This window comes from Nerophis lumbriciformis, linkage group LG16 (genome assembly GCF_033978685.3).
Source record: "Nerophis lumbriciformis linkage group LG16, RoL_Nlum_v2.1, whole genome shotgun sequence".
Taxonomy (NCBI): Eukaryota; Metazoa; Chordata; class Actinopteri; order Syngnathiformes; family Syngnathidae; genus Nerophis; species Nerophis lumbriciformis.
The window spans coordinates 16,968,530-16,994,029 of NC_084563.2; the positions used below are offsets into that span (position 1 = coordinate 16,968,530).

Sequence of the window (25,500 nt, forward strand, 5' to 3'; positions counted from 1 at the left end):
AATCCGAGAAAAAAAATGTTCAGTTTGTAAAAAAACAGTATTACCACCTTTTATCCCCAAAAAGGAGGGAAGTGCACATTTAAAAAAATGTTGCCTATCATTCACAATCCCTATGTTTTTCTCGTTTTTTAAGCAGTGTGAGATGGCTAACAAGTACTCCATTGTGCCCATAAAACCACCTACAATACTCCATTTACATTGTGTGACCTGAATATTAAGTATTAGCAATAGAGATGTCCGATAATGGCTTTTTTGCCGATATCCGATATTCCGATATTGTCCAACTCTTAATTACTGATTCCGATATCAACCGATGCCGATATATACAGTCGTGGAATTAACACATTATTATGCCTAATTTTGTTGTGATGTCCCGCTGGATGCATTAAACAATGTAACAAGGTTTTCCAAAATAAATCAACTCAAGTTATGGGGAAAAAAAATGCCAACATGGCACTGCCATATTTATTATTGAAGTCACAAAGTGCATTTTTTTTTTTTTAACATGCCTCAAAACAGCAGCTTGGAATTTGGGGCATGCTCTCGCTGAGAGAGCATGAGGAGGTTGAGGTGGGCGGGGTTAATTAAAGTACCAATGATTGTCACAACACACTAGGTGTTGTGAAATTATTCTCTGCATTTGACCCATCACCCTTGATCACCCCCTGGGAGGTGAGGGGAGCAGTGAGCAGCAGCGGTGGCCGCGCCCGGGAATCATTTTTGGTGATTTAACCCCCAATTCCAACCCTTGATGCTGAGTGCCAAGCAGGGAGGCAATGGGTCCCATTTTTATAGTCTTTGGTATGACCCGGCCGGGATTTGAACTCACAACCTATCGATCTCAGGGCGGACACTCTAACCACTAGGCCACTGAGTAGGTGGGGGGGTAGGGGGTAGCGGGTGGTGTATATTGTAGCGTCCCGGAAGAGTTAGTGCTGCAAGGGGTTCCGGGTATTTGTTCTGTTGGGTTTATGTTGTGTTACGGTGCGGATGTTCTCCCGAAATGTGTTTGTCATTCTAGTTTGGTGTGGGTTCACAGTGTGGCGCATATTTGTAACAGTGTTATAGTTGTTTATACGGCCACCCTCAGTGTGACCTGTATGGCTGTTGACCAAGTATGCATTGCATTCACTTGTATGTATGAAAAGCCGTAGATATTACGTGATGGAGCCGACACGCAAGGGCAGTGCCTTTAAGGTTTATTGGCGCTCTGTACTTCTCCCTACAGCGGCGTTTTAAAAAGTCGTAAATTTGTTTTTCTTATTTCCTTTTTTTTTTTTTTTTAATATGCATGAGTGTATGTATGCATGTATGCAAAAAATTTCATAAATTTTACTTTTTCAAACTGATACCAATAATTTCTGATATCACATTTTAAAGCATTTATCGGCCGATAATATCGGCAGTCCGATATTATCGGACATCTCTACTAACAAGTACTCCATTGTGCCCAAAAAACCCTCTAAAAAAAACACCCAAAAACCACCAAAAATACTTCATTTAAATCTTGTGACCTGAATATTAAACATAAGCAACATTGTTATTATAAGGGCTAACACAAACTATGTTTTGCCACACCGTGATCACAGAGGGCAAACGAGCTTATGCTGCTGCTATTGACAAATATAGCCGGTGAGATGCTGCATCGCCTCTAAGCTGGTGAAAGTTAATTCTCGATTATAAAAGTTGCCTCTCACCGGGACAGTAGAAGGTTGTGGACATCAACCTAGAAGTTGGTCCACTTTGACATCCAACTTAGACCCGGAGATGGCAAGAAGTTAAGTTAAAGTACCAATGATTGTCACACACACACTAAGTGTGGTGAAATGTGTCCACTGCATTTGACCCATCCCCTTGTTCACCCCCTGGGAGGTGAGGGGAGCAGTGAGCAGCAGCGGTGGCCGCGCTCGAGAATAATTTTTGGTGATTTAACCCCCATTTCCAACCCTTGATGCTGAGTGCCAAGCAGGGAGGTAATGGGTCCCATTTTTATAGTCTTTGGTATGACTCGACCGGGGTTTGAACTCACGACCTACCGAACTCAAGGCGGACACTCCAACCACTGAGTAGGTTAGAGTGTTAGAGAAAGACACGAAAAGACGCTAATTTTTTTAACGCTTTGCTCTGATTATGATTAATTCCTCAATCTAAACAGGAGGATACGGACAGCCCATCAGTCTGCATCCCAATGAATGCAGACATTGTACAGTAAGTGATTATTCTATTATGTTCGTACTTTGTATTCATTGTTTAGCACTTAGCAATACTGCTCCATGATGCTTAAGTGTTTCACTAAAGCTGGATCTGTTTAGCACTCAGCTTCTAAAACCTGTAGCTAATTTTTTCAGGCTTAAAAATAGAAGGTTCTGGATCATCATTTGTCCCATAAGTATTTGTTGTTGTCTCTCATGGAGTCTGCATGATTACTAACGTTGTTGTTGTCGAAGGAATAAGTGAACGGTGTGATGCGTCTGTGAAATAACCACAAGGCCACTGAGCTGTCCGCCCTGAGATTGGTAGGTCGTGAGTTCAAACCCCGGCCGAGTCATACCAAAGACTATAAAAATGGGACCCTTTGCTTTCCTGCTTGGCACTCAGCATCAAGGGTTGGAATTGGGGGTTAAATCACCAAAATGATTCCCGAGCACGGCCACCGCTGCTGCTCACTGCTCCCCTCACCTCCCAGGGGGTGGAACAAGGGTATGGGTCAAATGCAGAGGGTAATTTCACCACACCTAGTGTGTGTGTGACAATCATTGGTACTTTTAACTTTTAACTTTAAATAAGTACACCACTGTATGCTTAAAATGACTAAATATGTAAATGTAAATATACATGTATATTGTATATTGACATATATACTTACAGCATGTATATAAGACACTAATACAGGTTTTTGGATGTTTTCACAGTGCTTTATAGGTGAAATAGAGTGACTTCCATTGGTTCCATTGTTAGCTGACTTTAGTGTTTATTTACGAGTTGGAATGCATTAAAAAAAAAAGTGTTATTGTCTTACATACGGATTGTGAATTATAGGAAAGAACCCCCCCCCCTCAAAAAAAAAAAAGCGCAGTTCCCCTTTAAAGAATCGTGGTGCAGTAATACTGCTCTGGGATCACCTCGCAGCTTATTAACTGCGAGTCTTCATTCTAACAAAGTGCACAGAGAAGCACATAAAACCCCAACTGGCCACAGTGAGCGCTTCTATAGCATTTTTTTTTTTGTGTGTGTGTTTTCTACGTCTCCAAGCTCCTCCAAAAACAAAAACAAACGTTGTAAGAAACAAGCAATGGAGACAAAGTGGCTGGAATTATATCAGTCCAATAAAAAGGAAAGCCGCTGTGCTCTGAGAGGTTTGAAAGCTGGTCGACAAGTAAAGACATCCAGGTAAAATGTCGTAACAGCTAATGGGCCCCATCAGCACTTCGGACTTTTAAGCGTGCGTGTGCGGCAAATGTTGATACACGTCATACATATATACTCACATACTCACAGTTATTCATACATAAATAGATACCTACGCTCCCACATACATACACAAATACAGTACATACCTACACACTCAAAGTTCGTACATCCACATGTACATTCACTGTACAAACATACATATGCACATACATGTACATATACATTCATTGTACAAACATACATGTACACATACTGTACATAAACATTCACTGTACAAACATATATATACACATACATGTACATATACATTCACTGTACAAACATACATATACACATACTGTACATATGCATTCACTGTACAAACATATATACTGTACATATACATTCACTGTACAAACATACATATGCACATGCATGTACATATACATTCAGTGTACAAACATACATATACACATACTGTACATATACATTCATTGTACAAACATACATATACACATACTGTACATATACATTCACTGTGCAAACATACATGTACATACTGTACATAAACATTCACTGTACAAACAAACATATACACATACATGTACATATACATTCACTGTCCAAACATACATACTGTACATATACATTCACTGTACAAACATACATATGCACATACATGTACATATACATTCACTGTACAAACATACATATACACATACTGTACATATGCATTCACTGTACAAACATACATATACACATACTGTACATATGCATTCACTGTACAAACATACATATACGCATACATATACATTCACTGTACAAACATACATGTACACATACTGTACATAAACATTCATTGTACAAACATACATATACACATACATGTACATATATATTCACTGTACAAACATACATATACACATACTGTACATATGCATTCACTGTACAAACATACATACTGTACATAGACATTTACTGTACAAAAATACATATACACATACTGTACATATGCATTCACTGTACAAACATACATACTGTACATATACATTCACTGTACAAACATACATATACACACACATATACATTCACTGTACAAACATACATATACACATACTGTACATATGTATTCACTGTCCAAACATACATACTGTACATATACATTCACTGTACAAACATACATATACACATAATGTACATATGCATTCACTGTACAAACACACATACTGTACATAGACATTTACTGTACAAACATACATATACACATACTGTACATATGCATTAACTGTACAAACATACATACTGTACATTTACATTCACTGTACAAACATACATATACACATACATATACATTCACTGTACAAACATACATATGCACATACCTGTATATATACATTCACTGTACAAACATACATATACACATACTGTACATATATATTCACTGTACAAACATACATACTGTACATATACATTCACTGTACAAACATACATATACACACACATATACATTCACTGTACAAACATACATATACACATACTGTACATATGTATTCACTGTCCAAACATACATACTGTACATATACATTCACTGTACAAACATACATATACACATAATGTACATATGCATTCACTGTACAAACACACATACTGTACATAGACATTTACTGTACAAACATACATATACACATACTGTACATATGCATTCACTGTACAAACATACATATACGCATACATATACATTCACTGTACAAACATACATGTACACATACTGTACATAAACATTCATTGTACAAACATACATATACACATACATGTACATATATATTCACTGTACAAACATACATATACACATACTGTACATATGCATTCACTGTACAAACATACATACTGTACATAGACATTTACTGTACAAAAATACATATACACATACTGTACATATGCATTCACTGTACAAACATACATACTGTACATATACATTCACTGTACAAACATACATATACACACACATATACATTCACTGTACAAACATACATATACACATACTGTACATATGTATTCACTGTCCAAACATACATACTGTACATATACATTCACTGTACAAACATACATATACACATAATGTACATATGCATTCACTGTACAAACACACATACTGTACATAGACATTTACTGTACAAACATACATATACACATACTGTACATATGCATTAACTGTACAAACATACATACTGTACATTTACATTCACTGTACAAACATACATATACACATACATATACATTCACTGTACAAACATACATATGCACATACCTGTATATATACATTCACTGTACAAACATACATATACACATACTGTACATATATATTCACTGTACAAACATACATACTGTACATATACATTCACTGTACAAACATACATATACACACACATATACATTCACTGTACAAACATACATATACACATACTGTACATATGTATTCACTGTCCAAACATACATACTGTACATATACATTCACTGTACAAACATACATATACACATAATGTACATATGCATTCACTGTACAAACACACATACTGTACATAGACATTTACTGTACAAACATACATATACACATACTGTACATATGCATTAACTGTACAAACATACATACTGTACATTTACATTCACTGTACAAACATACATATACACATACATATACATTCACTGTACAAACATACATATGCACATACATGTACATATACATTCACTGTACAAACATACATATACACATACTGTACATATGCATTCTCTGTACAAACATACATATACACATACTGTACATATGCATTAACTGTACAAACATACATATACGCATACATATACATTCACTGTACAAACATACATGTACACATACTGTACATAAACATTCATTGTACAAACATACATATACACATACATGTGCATATACATTAACTGTACAAACATACATATACACATACTGTACATATGCATTCACTGTACAAACATACATACTGTACATATACATTCACTGTACAAACATACATATACACATATATATTCACTGTACAAACATACATATACACATACTGTACATATGTATTCACTGTTCAAACATACATACTGTACATATACATTCACTGTACAAACATACATATACACATATATATATTCACTGTACAAACATACATGTACACATACTGTACATAAACATTCACTGTACAAACATTCATATACACATACATGTACATATACATTCACTGTACAGACATAACATACATGTACACATACTGTACATATGCATTCACTGTACAAACATACATACTGTACATATGCATTCACTGTACAGACATAACATACATGTACACATACTGTACATATGCATTCACTGTACAAACATACATACTGTACATATGCATTCACTGTACAAACATACATACTGCACATATGCATTCACTGTACAAACATACATATACACATACATGTACATATACATTCACTGTACAAACATTCATATACACATACCGGTACATGTACATATACATTCACTGTACAAACATACATGTTCACATACTGTACATATGCATTCACTGTACAAACATACATACTGTACATATGCATTCACTGTACAAACATACATATACACATACATGTACATATACATTCACTGTACAAACATACATATACGCATACTGTACATATGCATTCACTGTACAAACATACATATACACATACTGTACATATACATACATACACTCATGCATATAATCAGGTTTCATCAAACAAATATCAACGTTGTTACCCTAGGGTAAACTGGATAACACATGGCACACTGATACAGCTTAACTTAATGTTACTATAACAATCTACAAGGTTAATATCACTGGCTTCTCTTTCTTCCCCTCCATTTATCTGCTTTCTTTTGTAATTCAAGTTACCATTACATATATGTATTGTTGCAGTTGAACAATTGTATTGTTGATAGTAGAGGTAAATTATTGTTATTATTCATTATCAATAGCGCCTATTTCTATTGGTATTTGTATTGCTCCATTTGTAGTGTAATAATGCTCATTGTCATTTCTGTGTTATTATTTATTTCACTAACTGCTTCTTTGCTATCACGTTCACTATCATATTTGTACATATCCTATTTGTTGATGCTGTTCTATTGTTGTTGTTGTTATTGTTGTGTTTGCTGTTGTTGTTTTTTATCTCCCTCTTGTCCCCACAATGTCACCTGTCTTCCTTTTTTTCTCTTTCTATCCCCTCCTGCTCCGGCCCGGCTGCACAAAATGATAATATAAATACATTTAATAAAGTCAAATACAAATAAGGCAACAAGAGAAGTATCCCACACTTCTCTTTGGTAAAGTCAATTTATAGAGCCGATATAAGCATTTACATCAACTATATGATTTGCCTGAGAAGCTGGACAGGACAAAATAAATAAATAAATAAAAATATTGATACAAGTCACGCCAGCAGGGAGAGGAGCTTTCATGGTCCTGTTACAGACAATATGGATCTGAAAAAATGTTGAAATAGCCTTTTTTTTAAATATGTCAGCAGTGTCAGGTGGGTATTTTAAAAAGGCAGTGGGGCGAGGTTATAGGATTTCTCTCGTAAAGCTCCCGGACCGGTGTCGACTTCCAAGCTTTAACCTTTGAGTGAGACGCAAGTTACCAGTGGATTTAACACTGCGCATTTGAATGAGACGATTGGAGACAAAAAGAGTTTATACGCACATGACAACCTTCTGAAACTGGAAGCAGCAGCGGTGGAAATGTTTTAAAGGTCACCGATTATGGGAAAAGTGACTGTGATGATGTTCTAACAGTAACATGTGTCCCTAGAGCCTGTTTATGAGCACCAAACATGAGAAAAATCTTCCAAGAGAACTACCATGAAGGTAAAAAGTCCTTCCTCATGACCTCACAACCTATTCCTAGATAGATAATGTCTATACAGTACAGGCCAAAAGTTTGGACACACCTTTTCCTCATTCAATGTGTTTTCTTTATTTTCATGACTATTTACATTGTAGATTGTCACTGAAAGCATTGAAACTATGAATGAACACATGTGGAGTTATGTCCATATGAGTTGGGAAATTGTGTTAGATGTAAATATAAACGGAATACAATGATTTGTAAATCCTTTTCAACCCATATTCAGTTGAATATGCTATAAAGACAACATATTTGATGTTCAAACTGATAAACATTTATTTTTTTGCTAATAATCATTAACTTTAGAACTTTATGCCAGCAACACGTGACAAAGAAGTTGGGAAAGGTGGCAATAAATACTGATAAAGTTGAGGAATGCTCATCAAACACTTGTTTGGAACATCCCACAGGTGAACAGGCAAATTGGGAACAGGTGGGTGCCATGATTGGGTATAAAAGTAGATTACATGAAATGCTCAGTCATTCACAAACAAGGATGGGGCGAGGGTCGCCACTTTGTCAACAAATGCGTGAGCAAATTGTTGAACCGTTTAAGAAAAACCTTTCTCAACCAGCTATTGCAAGGAATTTAGGGATTTCACCATCTACGGTCCATAATATCATCAAAGGGTTCAGAGAATCTGGAGATATCACTGCACGTAAGCAGCTAAGCCCGTGAGCTTCGATCCCTCAGGCTGTACTGCATCAACAAGCGACATCAGTGTGTAAAGAATATCTCCACATGGACTCAGGAACACTTCAAAAACCCACTGTCAGTAACTACAGTTGGTCGCTACATCTGTAAGTGCAAGTTAAAACTCTCCTATGCAAGGCGAAAACTGTTTATCAACAACACCCAGAAACGCCGTCGGCTTCGCTGGGCCTGACCTCATCTAAAATGGACTGATACAAAGTGGAAAAGTGCTCTGTGGTCTGGCGAGTCCACATTTAAAATTATTTTTGCAAACTGTGGACGTTGTGTCCTTCGGACCAAAGAGGAAAAGAACCATCCGGATTGTTATAGGCGCAAAGTTGAAAAGCCAGAATCTGTGATGGTATGGGGGTGTATTAGTGCCCAAGACATGGGTAACTTACACATCTGTGAAGGTGCCATTAATGCTGAAAGGTACATACAGGTTTTGGAGCAACATATGTTGCCATCCAAGCAACGTTACCATGGACGCCCCTGCTTATTTCAGCAAGACAATGCCAAGCCACGTGTTACATCAACGTGGCTTCATAGTAAAAGAGTGCGGGTACTACACTGGCCTGCCTGTAGTCCAGACCTGTCTCCCATTGAACATGTGTGGCGCATTATGAAGCCTAAAATACCACAACGGAGACCCCCGGACTGTTGAACAACTTAAGCTGTACATCAAGCAAGAATGGGAAAGAATTCCACCTGAGAAGCTTAAAAAATGTGTCTCCTCAGTTCCCAAACGTTTACTGAGTGTTGTTAAAAGGAAAGGTCATGTAACACAGTGGTGAACATGCCCTTTCCCAACTACTTTGGCACGTGTTGCAGCCATGAAATTCTAAGTTAATTATTATTTGCAAAAAAAAATAACGTGTATGAGTTTGAACATCAAATATCTTGTCTTTGTTGTGCATTCAATTGAATATGGGTTGAAAAGGATTTGCAAATCATTGTATTCCGTTTATATTTACATCCAACACAATTTCCCAACTCATATGGAAACGGGGTTTGTACTGACAAAAAAAGGTGAAATAACTGAACACGTGTTTTCTATTCCAGTTCCTTCAAAATAGCCACCCTTTGCTCTGATTACTGCTTTGCACACTCTTGGCATTCTCTCGATGAGCTTCAAGCACACCTGTGAAGTGAAAACCATTTCCGGTGACTACCTCTCGAGAGAATGCCAAGAGTGTGCGAAAAAGTAATCAGAGCAAAGGGTGGCTATTTTGAAGAAACTAGAATATAAAACATCCATCCATCCATCCATTTTCTACCGATTGTCCCTTTTGGGATGGCGGGGGGTGCTGGAGCCTATCTCAGCTGCATTCGGGCGGAAGGCGGGTCTCTCCGTGACTGCGTAGGTTCCTTCCTCCCACCTCCAAAGACATGCACCTGGGGATAGGTTGTTTGGAAACACTAAATTGGCCCTAGTGTGTGAATGGGAGTGTGAATGTTGTCTGTCTATCTGTGTTGGCCCTGTGATGAGGTGGTGACTTGTCCAGGCATGTTTTCAGTTATTTCACCTTTTTTGTTAAGTACATAACTCCACATGTGTTCATTCATAGTTTTGATGCCTTCAGTGACAATCTACAACGTAAATAGTCATGAAAATAAAGAAAACGCATTGCATGAGGAAAAGGTGTGTCCAAACGTTTGGCCTGTACTGCAATTGTTTTATAACCTTTTTTGAGCCAAGGCACATTTTTTTCATAAAACAAATACGGAGGCACACCACCAGCAGAAAAGGTTAAAACAATGAAACTCCACCAGGTTGTCGTGCCTTATTTTGAGTTTGTTGTTGTTTCCTGTGTGTCATGCTTTAGTTCCTGTCTTGCGCTGTTATTTTGGTGACCTTTCCTGTTTTGTTGGTTTTCTCCTGTAGCAGCTTCACGCCTTCCTTTGAGTGCTATTGCCCGCACCTGCTTTGTTTTCGCAAAGTTGTGCGTACGCTATCATTCTTTGTGGGGACATTGGTGATTGTCATGTCATGTACGGGTGTGCTTTGTGGACGCCGTCTTTGCTCCACACGCTGTAAGTTTTTGCTGTCGTCCAGCATTCTGTTTTTGTTGACTTTGTAGCCAGTTCAGTTTTACTTTTGATTTACATAGTCATTCCTATGCGTCAGTGCCTTTTCCTAGCGGGACTTGCCTTTTGTTCATTTTTGGTTTAAGCGTTACATAGCTTTTAACCTGCACACTGTCTCCCGCTGTGCTCTGCATATTGGGATCACGACAAACCATCCTCGGCGCGTTCCGACTTCTACAGAGCAATGAACTACCTGCTGCCACCTACTGATATGGAGTATTATAAGATTACCCTGCCAAGCTCTACACAGCACAGGCACTAGACAACAGCACATTATTATGATTATTGATGCTAGGCTCCAGCACCCCCCGCCTCTCCAAAAAGGAATGAGCGGTAGAAAATGGATGGATTTGCAAAAATATTTTTGGACCAATTAGGTGAAGTTGCATAATTTCCCACGGCACACCAGACAATATCTCACGGCACACTAGTGTGCCGCGGCACAGTGGTTGAAAATCACTGCTGTACTGTATGCTCACCAGTCCACGGAGAAAATATTTCACTATGTTTCCATGCACTAAATTAGTCTGATTTCTCAAATAGTTTTTTTTTTTTTGTATTTTTGTATCTTTGCTCCACACGCTGTAAGTTGTTGCTGTCGTCCAGCATTCTGTTTTTTTTTTACTTTGTAGCCAGTTCAGTTTTACTTTTGTTTTACATAGCCATTCCTATGCTTCAGTGCCTTTACCTAGCGGGACTTGCCTTTTGTTCATTTTTGGTTTAAGCGTTACATACCTTTTTACCTGCATACTGTCTCCCGCTGTGCTCTGCATATTGGGATCACGACAAACCATCCTCGGTCCAAGTGTCCATGCACACTCTCGAATGCGACTATTGGTCATAGCACCTCCTATACACTAGGGGGCGCTATTTCCTTTTAGCGCGGTTAAATTAATTATTTATCCGGTTATTTTTCCTAGCCATTTGCCGATTCTTACAACTTGTTTTTACTGATGTCCACGGTAATATTGGCACTTATTACAAAAATGACGTCTCCAATGGCTATGCTGATGTTATATAGCAGACAGCATCAAGAAATTATCTTGGAATGTGCCATGAACATGACGCGACTACTAAGGGCGGGGCGGATGCTAAGAAAGACCGGTGGAAGAGTTTTTTCGAAGGAATTTTCGGACGAAAATCATGGAAACACAACTTTTGAATGTCTCAAAGTCCATCCAAAAGACTCTGTGGATTGAAGGGAGGAGTTTTAAATCCAAAGGAAAGAACCGTTCTTGCCCCGATTGATATCCAGAGAAAGGTTGCTATTGTTCTGCACTATTTTGCCAGTTGTGAATCAGCTTTTTTGCACAAATAAAGCGTGAAGAGGTTTCTTATTTCTCTTTCCAGATTCCTTATTAAACTCGTGACGTCTTGCGGGCCAAACTGAACACAAGGCGGGCCACATCTGGCCCATGGGCCGTAGTTTGGACACCACTGATATACAGTATATAGCAGTGGCGGGCCATGCGTTTCCCACCTAGGCCTTCAGTGATGTCCAACTTCAAAGATTACCGCTCAAAATACCATAATTGATGTCACCACATGACCATTGCTGGAGAAATACTATACAGGAACACATTTACGCACTACTGGGAATTGAATCGGGATAGGTTGATTGGCAACACTAAATTGGGCTTAGTGAATGAATGTGAGTGTGAATTTTGCCTGTCTATCTGTGTTGGCTCTGCGATTAGATGGCGTTTTGTCCAGTGTGTACCCCGCCTTCCGCTCGAATGCAGCTGAGATAGGCTCCAGCACCCCCCGTGACCATGTAAGGGACAAGCGGTAGAAAATGGATGGGTGGATGCGCATTTTAATCACATCAACAGTGTACAAAACGGGTTGTTTTCTGGCGCATTTAAAAATCTATTAAAACGCATCAGCAATTAAAACAACTGTCAAAATAAAAATGGCAAAAAACATATAAAAAGTAAAAATATATATATATATTTGAACTCACTATTCGACGCCGTATAAGCTAGTGGTACCCCTTGTCGTCGGCTTATTCGAGTGAAAATGGCGAGCATTTCCCCATTTCATCGCCAGAACAGCTGAGCGAACTTCCGGTGTTGGCCGACATCGTCTCACAAGATGTAGTTTCTCTTTAAATATCCTTCTTGAAAATGGCCTTGCAAATATATATCTGCCACCTAATCAACGTTTTGTTCTCCTTCTCTGCTACGGCGCAACACTTCCTGCTAAATTGAAACTTGTGAATGGATACTCACTTTGGAATGACAAGTGAGTATCCAATCACAGTATCTGTGTTGGCTCTGTGATTAGGTGGCGTTTTGTCCAGTGTGTACCGCGCCTTCCGCCCGAATGAAGCTGAGATAGGCTCCAGCACCCCCCGTGACCATGTAAGGGACAAGCGGTAGAAAATGGATGGGTGGATGCGCATTTTAATCACATCAACAGTGTACAAAACGGGTTGTTTTCTGGCGCATTTAAAAATCTATTAAAACGCATCAGCAATTAAAACAACTGTCAAAATAAAAATGGCAAAAAACATATAAAAAGTAAAAATATATATATATATTTGAACTCACTATTCGACGCCGTATAAGCTAGTGGTACCCCTTGTCGTCGGCTTATTCGAGTGAAAATGGCGAGCATTTCCCCATTTCATCGCCAGAACAGCTGAGCGAACTTCCGGTGTTGGCCGACATCGTCTCACAAGATGTAGTTTCTCTTTAAATATCCTTCTTGAAAATGGCCTTGCAAATATATATCTGCCACCTAATCAACGTTTTGTTCTCCTTCTCTGCTACGGCGCAACACTTCCTGCTAAATTGAAACTTGTGAATGGATACTCACTTTGGAATGACAAGTGAGTATCCAATCACAGTATCTGTGTTGGCTCTGTGATTAGGTGGCGTTTTGTCCAGTGTGTACCGCGCCTTCCGCCCGAATGAAGCTGAGATAGGCTCCAGCACCCCCCGTGACCATGTAAGGGACAAGCGGTAGATAATGGATGGATGGATGTGCATTGAATCACATCAACAGTGTACAAAACGTGTTGTTTTCTGGCGCATTTAAAAGTCTATTAAAACGCATCAGCAATTAAAACAACTGTCAAAATAAAAATGGCAAAAAACATATAAAAAGTAAAAATATATATATATTTGAACTCACTATTCGACGCCGTATAAGCCAGTGGTACCCCTTGTTGTCGGCTTATTCGAGTGAAAATGGCGAGCATTTCCCCATTTCATCGCCAGAACAGCTGAGCTAGCTTCCGGGGTTGGCCGACATCGTCTCACAAGATGTAGTTTCTCTTTAAATATCCTTCTTGAAAATGGCCTTGCAAATATATATCTGCCCCCTAATCAGCGTTTTGTTCTCCTTCTCTGCTACGGCGCAACTTTTCCTGCTAAATTGAAACTTGTGAATGGATACTCACTTTGGAATGACAAGTGAGTATCCAATCACAGTATCTGTGTTGGCTCTGCGATTAGGTGGCGTTTTGTCCAGTGTGTACCCCGCCTTCCGCCCGAATGCAGCTGAGATAGGCTCCAGCACCTCCCGTGACCATGTAAGGGACAAGCGGTAGAAAATGGATGGGTGGATCTGTATTGACTCACAGACGCATTTAAAAATCTATTAAAACGCATCAGCAATTAAAACTGTCTAAATAAAAATTGCAAAAAACAATCTAACACCTAATCAACGTATTGTTCTCCTTCTCTGCTACGGCGCAACTTTTCCTGCCACATTGAAACTTGTGAATGGACACTCACTTTGGAATGACAAGTGAGTATCCAATCACAGTCTCGTTAACATCAGGCTACTTAGACAGGCTACTGTCAACAACTTGTGATCGGATTGGCTATTGTAACTGTCTATCAACTCTATGTGTTCTCAAATTTATCCGCTAACGGTCCCGATGAGTATCCATTCACAGGACGCGTGCATGTCACTTTCAACGTGAGGCCGTCTGGAAGGCCTTACTGACAACAACTCGTGATATGATTGGCTGTCGCAACTGTCTATCACCGGGAACTCTCATTCAACCCTTTTTCGATTACGCATGCACCTCCAAAACCCTCAAATCTAGACTTCAAACATCCCAGGACAAGCTAGTCAGATTTATTCTAGACCTCCACCCCAGATCCCACCTCACTCCTACCTACTTCTCCAAAGTGGGCTGGCTCAGAGTGGAGGACAGAGTAAAACAACTTGCACTGAGCCTGGTCTATAAAATCCGCTACACCTCCCTGATACCGAAGTACATGTCAAGCTACTTCCTTAACGTAAATGACCGCCATAACCACAACACCAGGGGGAGCTCCACAAACCACGTTAAACCCAGATTCCGATCCAACAAAGGTCTTACCTAACTCATTCTCCTTCTATGCCACATCAATATGGAATGTACTCCCAACAGGTATAAAAGAATATGCATCTCTACCCTCCTTCAAAACCACACTAAAAGAACACCTCCAGGCAACTACAACCCTAAACTAACCACCACTGGTATACAGGTAAAAGCCAGTAAATTAGAATATTTTGAAAAACTTGATTTATTTCAATAATTGCATTCAAAAGGTGTAACTTGTACATTATATTTATTCATTGCACACAGACTGATGCATTCAAATGTTTATTTCATTTAATTTTGATGATTTGAAGTGGCAACAAATGAAAATCCAAAATTCCGTGTGTCACAAAATTAGAATATTACTTAAGGCTAATACAAAAAAGGGATTTTTAGAAATGTTGGCCAACTGAAAAGTATGAAAATGAAAAATATGAGCATGTACAATACTCAATACTTGGTTGGAGCTCCTTTTGCCTCAATTACTGCGTTAATGCGGCGTGGCATGGAGTCGATGAGTTTCTGGCACTGCTCAGGTGTTATGAGAGCCCAGGTTGCTCTGATAGTGGCCTTCAACTCTTCTGCGTTTTTGGGTCTGGCATTCTGCATCTTCCTTTTCACAATACCCCACAGATTTTCTATGGGGCTAAGGTCAGGGGAGTTGGCGGGCCAATTTAGAACAGAAATACCATGGTCCGTAAACCAGGCACGGGTAGATTTTGCGCTGTGTGCAGGCGCCAAGTCCTGTTGGAACTTGAAATCTCCATCTCCATAGAGCAGGTCAGCAGCAGGAAGCATGAAGTGCTCTAAAACTTGCTGGTAGACGGCTGCGTTGACCCTGGATCTCAGGAAACAGAGTGGACCGACACCAGCAGATGACATGGCACCCCAAACCATCACTGATGGTGGAAACTTTACACTAGACTTCAGGCAACGTGGATCCTGTGCCTCTCCTGTCTTCCTCCAGACTCTGGGACCTCGATTTCCAAAGGAAATGCAAAATTTGCATGGTTGGGTGATGGTTTGGGGTGCCATGTCATCTGCTGGTGTCGGTCCACTCTGTTTCCTGAGATCCAGGGTCAACGCAGCCGTCTACCAGCAAGTTTTAGAGCACTTCATGCTTCCTGCTGCTGACCTGCTCTATGGAGATGGAGATTTCAAGTTCCAACAGGACTTGGCGCCTGCACACAGCGCAAAATCTACCCGTGCCTGGTTTACGGACCATGGTATTTCTGTTCTAAATTGGCCCGCCAACTCCCCTGACCTTAGCCCCATAGAAAATCTGTGGGGTATTGTGAAAAGGAAGATGCAGAATGCCAGACCCAAAAACGCAGAAGAGTTGAAGGCCACTATCAGAGCAACCTGGGCTCTCATAACACCTGAGGAGTGCCAGAAACTCATCGACTCCATGCCACGCCGCATTAACGCAGTAATTGAGGCAAAAGGAGCTCCAACCAAGTATTGAGTATTGTACATGCTCATATTTTTCATTTTCATACTTTTCAGTTGGCCAACATTTCTAAAAATCCCTTTTTTGTATTAGCCTTAAGTAATATTCTAATTTTGTGACACACGGAATTTTGGATTTTCATTTGTTGCCACTTCAAATCATCAAAATTAAATGAAATAAACATTTGAATGCATCAGTCTGTGTGCAATGAATAAATATAATGTACAAGTTATACCTTTTGAATGCAATTACTGAAATAAATCAAGTTTTTCAAAATATTCTAATTTACTGGCTTTTACCTGTATATAAACATGACAGTGTCTTCAAAGTGTGCATTTTCCTACTAAAAGAGGGACTTTTGTCAAGGCTTGCTTACATCGATTCTTATGGGGAACTATGCTTCACTAAACAAACTTTTCGGTTTATGAAACATGTTCAAAAACCAATTAAGTTCTTACTTGAGGTACCACTGTATATGTAAGGAGTGAATAAAGCTTTGGAGACTCACACTTTGTTGGAGACAAAGCTACAGACACACAATGGTGTGTTCCCAGTAGGGTTTACTAAATGCACTTGTAAAATTCTGTCTAAAGGCTACATTTTGGAGAACACACTTCATGTCTCTTAATATATTTCTTCAATCAATAAAACACTTGAAAACATACTTTTACCTTCTTTATTTATTTCCTCAGATCTCTTCCCTGACCTGCCGCTTTAAAGTAATCTGCTGTTGGGCATGGAGAACACATGGTGTGAGAGACAAACCACTTTCCCAAAGAGGAAAAAAAAACATATTTTGACTTTCTCCGAGTCATTAATGCACAGAGGGGGGTCTCACTAATACGGCAATCCCCCTTTGAGGCCTGCTGGGATTCTCAGGCTGCAACATACCGACAAACAATAACAGGAAAGGCAGAGAAGATGGAGGCCATATAAATTACTGCATACTCGTGTGCGACCAAAAAGGGTTGGATCTGGATAAAAGTTTATAAAGTTAAACCTGACATTGAACGCAGTCTGTTACGATCACAAAAGATGCTTTGTTTTCTTCACTGGGCAGAATGAAAATAGGATTAATCAGTTCCGATGTCAAACTGTCACCATTATAAAGCCTTTTTGAACATTTTACATCCCTTACTGCACGGATGTTCAAACTATCAATCAAAGTTTATTTATATAGCCCACAACAACACAACGACATCCTCGGCTCAGATCGTCGAAATGTCATGAGTTTAGTCACGAGTTTAATAAGGAATCTGGCCAGCAGGTGTGTTTCCAAATTGATAGTACATGTCTGACAATCTGTTTGCTGCAAATTTGCCACCATCTTGTGGAAAATGTGAGTAAATCAAGACAATGACCATGAATTTTGCATTGAAGTGAATATAGAATAGGCCTTCATTGTAATTGTGAAACTGTTAGGATGCAGCAATATTAAAATTTAATTTTTTGACCTAATGTAAACAACCTTCCCTAGTCATGATGCAAAAAAAAAAAAAAAAAAAAAAAAAAAAAAAAACACGGTCACACATAACTCAACTTGCTCACTGAATTTTGTGGATGTTATAAAATATGTCCACGCACCGTAAAATATTCTAAGTTAGACCCATTTAAATCCATCACCATGCATGATGGGAAAAATGTGAAACACTCTCTCTACACTTATCCATAATTGGTGCATTTTAGCTGCTTGATATTTCTGATTGATTACAAACTTTAAGGAAGTAAACAAGGTAGGAGTTGAACTTTCACATATCAATGATATATTTATTATATTAATATAATATGGACACATATATATTCATATATATCATAGTTGTTTTTTTATTGGTTTTATATGTATTTATTTTTTGTTTTTATTCAGTCATTGGTGGAGCTAAGGATAATATTTGAATATTGTTTTTAATATTGTTGTGCAGCACTTTGGAAACATTTTGTTGTTTAAATGTGCTATATAAATAAAGTGGATTGGATTGATATGAATATATATAGTCTGTATATGTATAATGTTATTTTACATGCAGTCGGCTTTCGGCCCATGGTCAAATTTTTTCATATAATATGGACACATATGTATATATATGAATATGTTTAGTCTTTATATGTATATTGTTATTTTACATGCAGTCAGCTTTCGGCCCCTGGCCAAATTTTTTCAGCCCAATGCGGCCCCCAAGTCAAAAGGTTTGGACACGCCTGCTTCACTGTCATGCAAGTGCTAAATAAAGTTAAACTGCAAATTCCAACGAAACAAACCTCCTCACCTTTGGCCGAAACATGACAGAAACGCAGCAGAAATTGCATAAATAAAAGTAAAGCTATAATATTGTTAGGTGTGCTCGTTTATACTGATTCAAAATTGATTCATAATTTTTAAAAATCGCTTATAAAAGTTTTGGTTTTTTCAAAATCAATAAAACACATATTTAAACATACAGTACAGGCGTACATACATAAACTCATACCTAAACTCACCTAAAACATGGCACACCGTTAAGCTTTACCTATCATTATCATAAATTAATATTCAATTCCTTTGCCCCTTTTTTTTCTTACTCTCTTTTCTCTTATTATCTACTTGTTTATCTAATTTACGTTTCGTTACATTTGAAATGATAGTAATGGTGATAATAGAGGTAAATATTATTATTCTGTATTAATATTATTATTATTGTTTTAATTATAGTGTAATAATGATCCTTGTCAATGCTGTTATTACTGTTTACTTAACTAATTTGTTGGTATGACTACTGCTATCATTTTTGCATATATTGTATCTGCTAGTGTAGTTCTGGGGTTATTTTATGTTGTAAAATAGAATGACGCATGCAGGTTCTATTATCGCTTTTTTTATGTCAATAAAATGAAGGGTAGCTTTTTTGCGATGTATTTTCCAAACTTGTACAAACCCCAAAACCAGTGAAGTTGGCATGTTCTGTAATTCATAAATAAAAACAGAATACAATGATTTGCAAATCCTTTTCAACTTATATTCAATTGAATAGACTGCAAAGACAAGATATTTAATGTTCGAACTGAGAAGCTTAATTAAATAATTATTAACTTATAATTTAATGGCAGCAACATATTGCAAAAAAGTTGGCACAGGGGCGTTTTGACCACTGTGTTACATGGCCTTTCCTTTTAACAACACTTGGTAAACGTTTGGGAACTGAGGAGACCAATTTTTTGAATTATTTCCCATTCTTGCTTGATGTACAGCTTAAGTTGTTCAACAGTCCGGGGTCTCTGTTGTGGTATTTTAGGCTTCATAATGTGCCACACATTTTCAATGGGAGACAGGTCTGGACTGCAGGAGAGCCAGGAAAGTACCCGCACTCTTTTACTACGAAGCCACACTGTTGTAACACGTGGCTTGGCATTGTCTTGCTGAAATAAGCAGGGGCGTCCATGACAACGTTGCTTGGATGGCAACATATGTTGCTCCAAAACCTGTATGTACCTTTCAGCATTAATGGTGCCTTCACAGATGTGTAAGCACTAATACACCCCCATACCATCACAGATGCTGGCTTTTCAACTTTGCGCCTATAACAATCCGGATGGATCTTTTCCTCTTCGTTCCGGAGGACACGACGTCCACAGTTTCCAAAAACAATTTGAAATGTGGACTCGTCAGACCGCAGAACACTTTTACACTTTGCATCAGTCCATCTCAGATGAGCTCGGGCCCAGCGAAGCCGGCGGCTTTTCCGGGTGTTGTTGATAAATGGCTCTGCTTTTTTGCCACTTGTGCCAGCTTTTTTGAAACATGTTGCAGGCATCAAATTCCAAATGAGCTAATATTTGCAAAAAATAACAAATGTTTCCAGTTCGAACGTTAAGTATCTTGTCTTTGCAGTCTATTCAATTGAATATAGGTTGAAAAGGATTTACAATTAATTGTATTCTGTTTTTATTTACGACTTACACAATGTGCCAACTTCACAGGTTTTGGGGTTTGTATAATTGTAGACAAAGTCCCACTGCGTTCAATCTCCTGTTCTATGCTCGTCATCACACTTTTTCTCTGATGTCCTTTGATTGATTTGCTGCGATCGATCATGGCGGCATTTGAACCACTCATTTTTGTAAGCCTCTATAGACTTTTTTTCACATCAAACTGCGGTGAAGTTCCGACTTGTACGACAAAGACCCCACGGTAGTCTGGGAGCGACAAGTGAGCGACTGAGAGAGAGAGAGAGAGAGAGAGAGAGAGAGAGAGAGAGAGAGAGAGAGAGAGAGAAGTACCGCCTTCAAAAGTGCACAAATAAATACCCCTTTGGACTTGATTTCATTACTATAATTTCATACTCCTGCTCTGCATTGTCGAGACCTCTCAAATGTCAACGCGCTGTCTGTGTCATCTGTCACACCGCAAAATTTAAGCTGGGTTTTAATGTCACGCCACGCCGCGCACAAACATGGCAAATTGAGAGGTGAAAATGAGTGACGGACAGGCAAGAAAACACTCACGCCGTAGCCTGATGGAAAACTAAAAAGCAAGAGCAGTGCTCGTATTCCCGTAGTGTTGGCAATAAAGGCTATTGTGTGAGGGGAGGTAAAGCCAGACATGCACACACCTTAAAGGTATTATCCACAACAGTGCACACGACCGATGCAATGATGCAGCATTGCACTTCAAAAAGAAACCTTTTTTTTGTTTTCTGACAAAGCTTTGACGACATTCAAGTATGAAGTAAATAGTCGAGGGGAATGTAAGTAGGTTGACTACTGATGTCTGCAGAATGTATTCCTAAATACCCATCAGGTTGATTTTGGATTAAGAAGAGAATGTGTTGTGTACGTGCATAAAAGACATGGATAGAACTAGATAACTTTCCTTCTCCCCACACAATCTTCTCAATTGATTTTAATGTTTTAAAGCTGTTTTATTGACAATTTCCCATTGTTTTACCTTTCTTAATCATTTGGGGGGGTGCAAAACAATAACAGTGCAATACTTTTTCATAACATGGTCACTACTGTCTAGTTTCTCTTGTTATAATCTTATTTGACTGTTATATTTTTATTCTCATTGTTGCTTTTTATTTTTATGCTATTGTAATATTTTTCTATTTTGTTTCCATTTATACCCCCATTATTTACTTTTTACTTTTTACAATTTTGTACACTGCTGCTGGAAATACAATTTTCCTGAGGGAACTCTCCTGAAGGAATCAATAAAGTACTATCTATCTATCTATCTTCAATGATTTAATTGTCCTATTTTAGCTCCTGATGGATATTTCCTACAACCTAATTTTAGGATGGTTTAACTTCCAATAAGAATGTCGCCAAGATTTTGCCCCGGTTTTTGTATACATTGTACGTCAAACCACTCCCCAAACAAAGAATCCAAGGCGTTGGTGACTCATTCTCTCTACTTTTCATGGAGTATGAGTGCAAAATAAGCCACCATCGGGGCCAAAGTAAGTTGTGAATTCCAGAACTTGATAAAGAAACGCCACGTGGCTCGCCCCACTCATAGGTCGCCTTGAGGGAAAAATCGCTTCGGTTCTCATATGATTAATTTTTTCGTCTGACCTTTTGAAACGTATTACCAAGGAAAAGTGAGGTACCATTGTAATGCAGATGGAAGTCATGCCAATATACAAATAATTGTGTAAAAAGAAAATCATTTATTGACGACTGTTATTAATATTATTGTATTTTAACAGCCAATTGTTATTCACTATTGTTATTGATGTTACCTCATTTTAACTGCCTATTGTAATACACTATTGTTATTGATATTACTGCATTTTAACTGCCTATTGTTATTCACTGTTGTTATTAATATTACTGCATTTTAACTGACTATTGTTATTAATATTACTGCATTTTAACTGTCTATTGTTATTCACTGTTGTTATTAATATTACTGCATTTTAACTGCCTATTGTTATTAATATTACCCCATTTTAACTGCCTATTGTTATTCACTATTGTTGTTGATATTACTGCATTTTAACTGTCTCCTGTTATTCACTATTATTAATATTACTGCATTTTAACTGTCTACTGTTATTCACTATTATTATTGATATTACTGCATTTTAACTGTCTATAATTACTGACGACTGTTATTAATACTAATGTATTTTAACTGTTTGTTGTAATTGATGACTGTTATTAATATTGCTGTCTTTAAACTGTCTATGTTATTGACTGTTATTAATATTACTGCATTTTAACTCTTTAGTGTTATCGATGACTGTTATTATTAATGCAAAATAACTCTTTAGTGTTATTGATGACTGTTAATAATATTAATGCATTTAACTCTATTATATTTGATGACTGTTATTAAAAGTAATTCATTTTAGTTCTATTGTAATTGATGACTGATGATATTACTGCATTTTAACTCTCTGTTATTAATGGCTGTTAATAATATGAATGCATTTTAACTGTCAATTATAATTGACAACTGTTAATTTAAAAAAATGCATTTTAACTGTCTATTGTTATTGACGACTGTTATTAAAATTAATGCATTTTAACTGTTTATTGTTATTGACAACTGTTAGTAAAAATTAACACATTTTAACTGTCTATTGTTATTGACAACTGTTATTAAAATTAATGCATTTTAACTGTCTATTGTTATTGACAACTGTTATTAAAATTAATGCATTTTAACTGTCTATTGTTTTTGACAACGGTTAATAATATTTATTAATTTTAACTGTCTATTGTAATTGACAACTGTTGTTAAAATTAATGCATCTTAACTGTCTATTGTTTTTGACTGTTAATAAAATTAATTAATTTTAACTGTTTATTGTTATTGACAACTGTTACTTAAATTACTGCATCTTAACTGTCTATTGTTATTGATGACTGTAATTAGAATTAATGTATTTTAACTGTCTATTGTTTTTGACAACTGTTATTAAAATGTACTGATTTTAACAGTCTATTGTTATTGACAACTGTTATTAAAATGTACTGATTTTAACAGTCTATTGTTATTGATGACTGTTATTAAAATTAACTAATTTTAACTGTCTATTGTTATTGACAACTGTTACTTAAATTACTGCATCGTAACTGTCTATTGTGATTGACGACTGTTATTCAAATTACTGCATTTTAACTGTCTATTGTTATTGACGACTGTTATTAGAATTAACACATTTTAACTGTCTATTGTTTTTGACAACTGTTACTTAAATTACTGCATCTTAACTGTCTATTGTTATTGACGACTGTTATTAAAATTAACCCATTTTAACTGTCTATTGTTATTGACAACTGTTATTCAAATTACTGCATTTTAACTGTCTATTGTTATTGACAACTTTTATTCAAATTCATGCATTTTAACTGTCTATTGTTTTTGACAACTGTTACTAAAATTAATGCATTTTAACTCTCCAGTGTTATTGATGACTTATTTTTAATGAATTTTACTGTCTATTGTAATTGATGACTTACTAATATTGCTGCATCTTAACTGTCTATTGTTATTGACGACTGTTATTACAATTAATGCATTTTAACTGTATATTGTTTTGGACAACTGTTATTAAAATGTATTCATTTTAACTGTCTATTATTATTGACAACTGTTATTCAAATGAATGCATTTTAACTGTCTATTGTTTTTGACAACTGTTACTAAAATTAATGCATTTTAACTGTCTATTGTTATTGATGACTGTTATTATCAATGCATTTGACTGTCTATTGTTATTGACAACTGTTACTTAAATTACTGCATCTTAACTGTCTATTGTTATTGACGACTGTTATAAGAATTAACGCATTTTAACTGTCTATTGTTTTTGACAACTGTTATTAAAATGTATTAATTTTAACAGTCTATTGCTATTGATGACTGTTATTAAAATTAATGCATTTTAACTGTCTATTGTTATTGACGACTGTTATTAAAATTAACACATTTTAACTGTCTATTGTTTTTGACAACTGTTACTTAAATTACTGCATCTTAACTGTCTATTGTTATTGACGACTGTTATTAAAATTAAAGCATTTTAACTGTCTATTGTTATTGACGACTGTTATTAAAATTAACGCATTTTAACTGTCTATTGTTATTGACGACTGTTAATAGAATTAACACATTTTAACTGTCTACTGTTATTGAAAAATGTTATTAAAATTAATGCATTTTAACTGTATATTGTTTTTGACAATTGTTATTAAAGTGTATTCATTTTAACTGTCTATTGTTATTGACAACTGTTATTAAAATTAATTAATTTTAACTGTCTATTGTTATTGATGACTGTTATTAAAATTAACGCATTTTAACTGTCTATTGTTATTGACAACTGTTACTTAAATTACTGCATCTTAACTGTCTATTGTTATTGACGACTGTTATTCAAAATAATGCATTTTAACTGTCTATTGTTTTTGACAACTTTTATTAAAATTAATGCATTTTAACTCTCTCGTGTTATTGATGACTGTTATTATTAATGCATTTTACTGTCTATTGTATGACTGTTACTAATATTGCTGCATCTTAACTGTCTATTGTTATTGACGACTGTTATTAATATTGCTACATTTCAACGGTCTATGGCTATCCCAAACTAAAATGGCCCTCAGTAAAGACCAAACACTAACC

The 25,500-nt window shown here is 36.9% G+C and overlaps 1 protein-coding gene across 4 annotated transcripts in view; it reads right to left on the reverse strand.

Annotated features, from left to right (window-relative positions):
- The window catches only part of diaph2 (diaphanous-related formin 2), a 1,014,494-nt gene that overhangs the window by 926,609 nt on the left and 62,385 nt on the right, over positions 1–25,500 (reverse strand). The window lies entirely within an intron of this gene.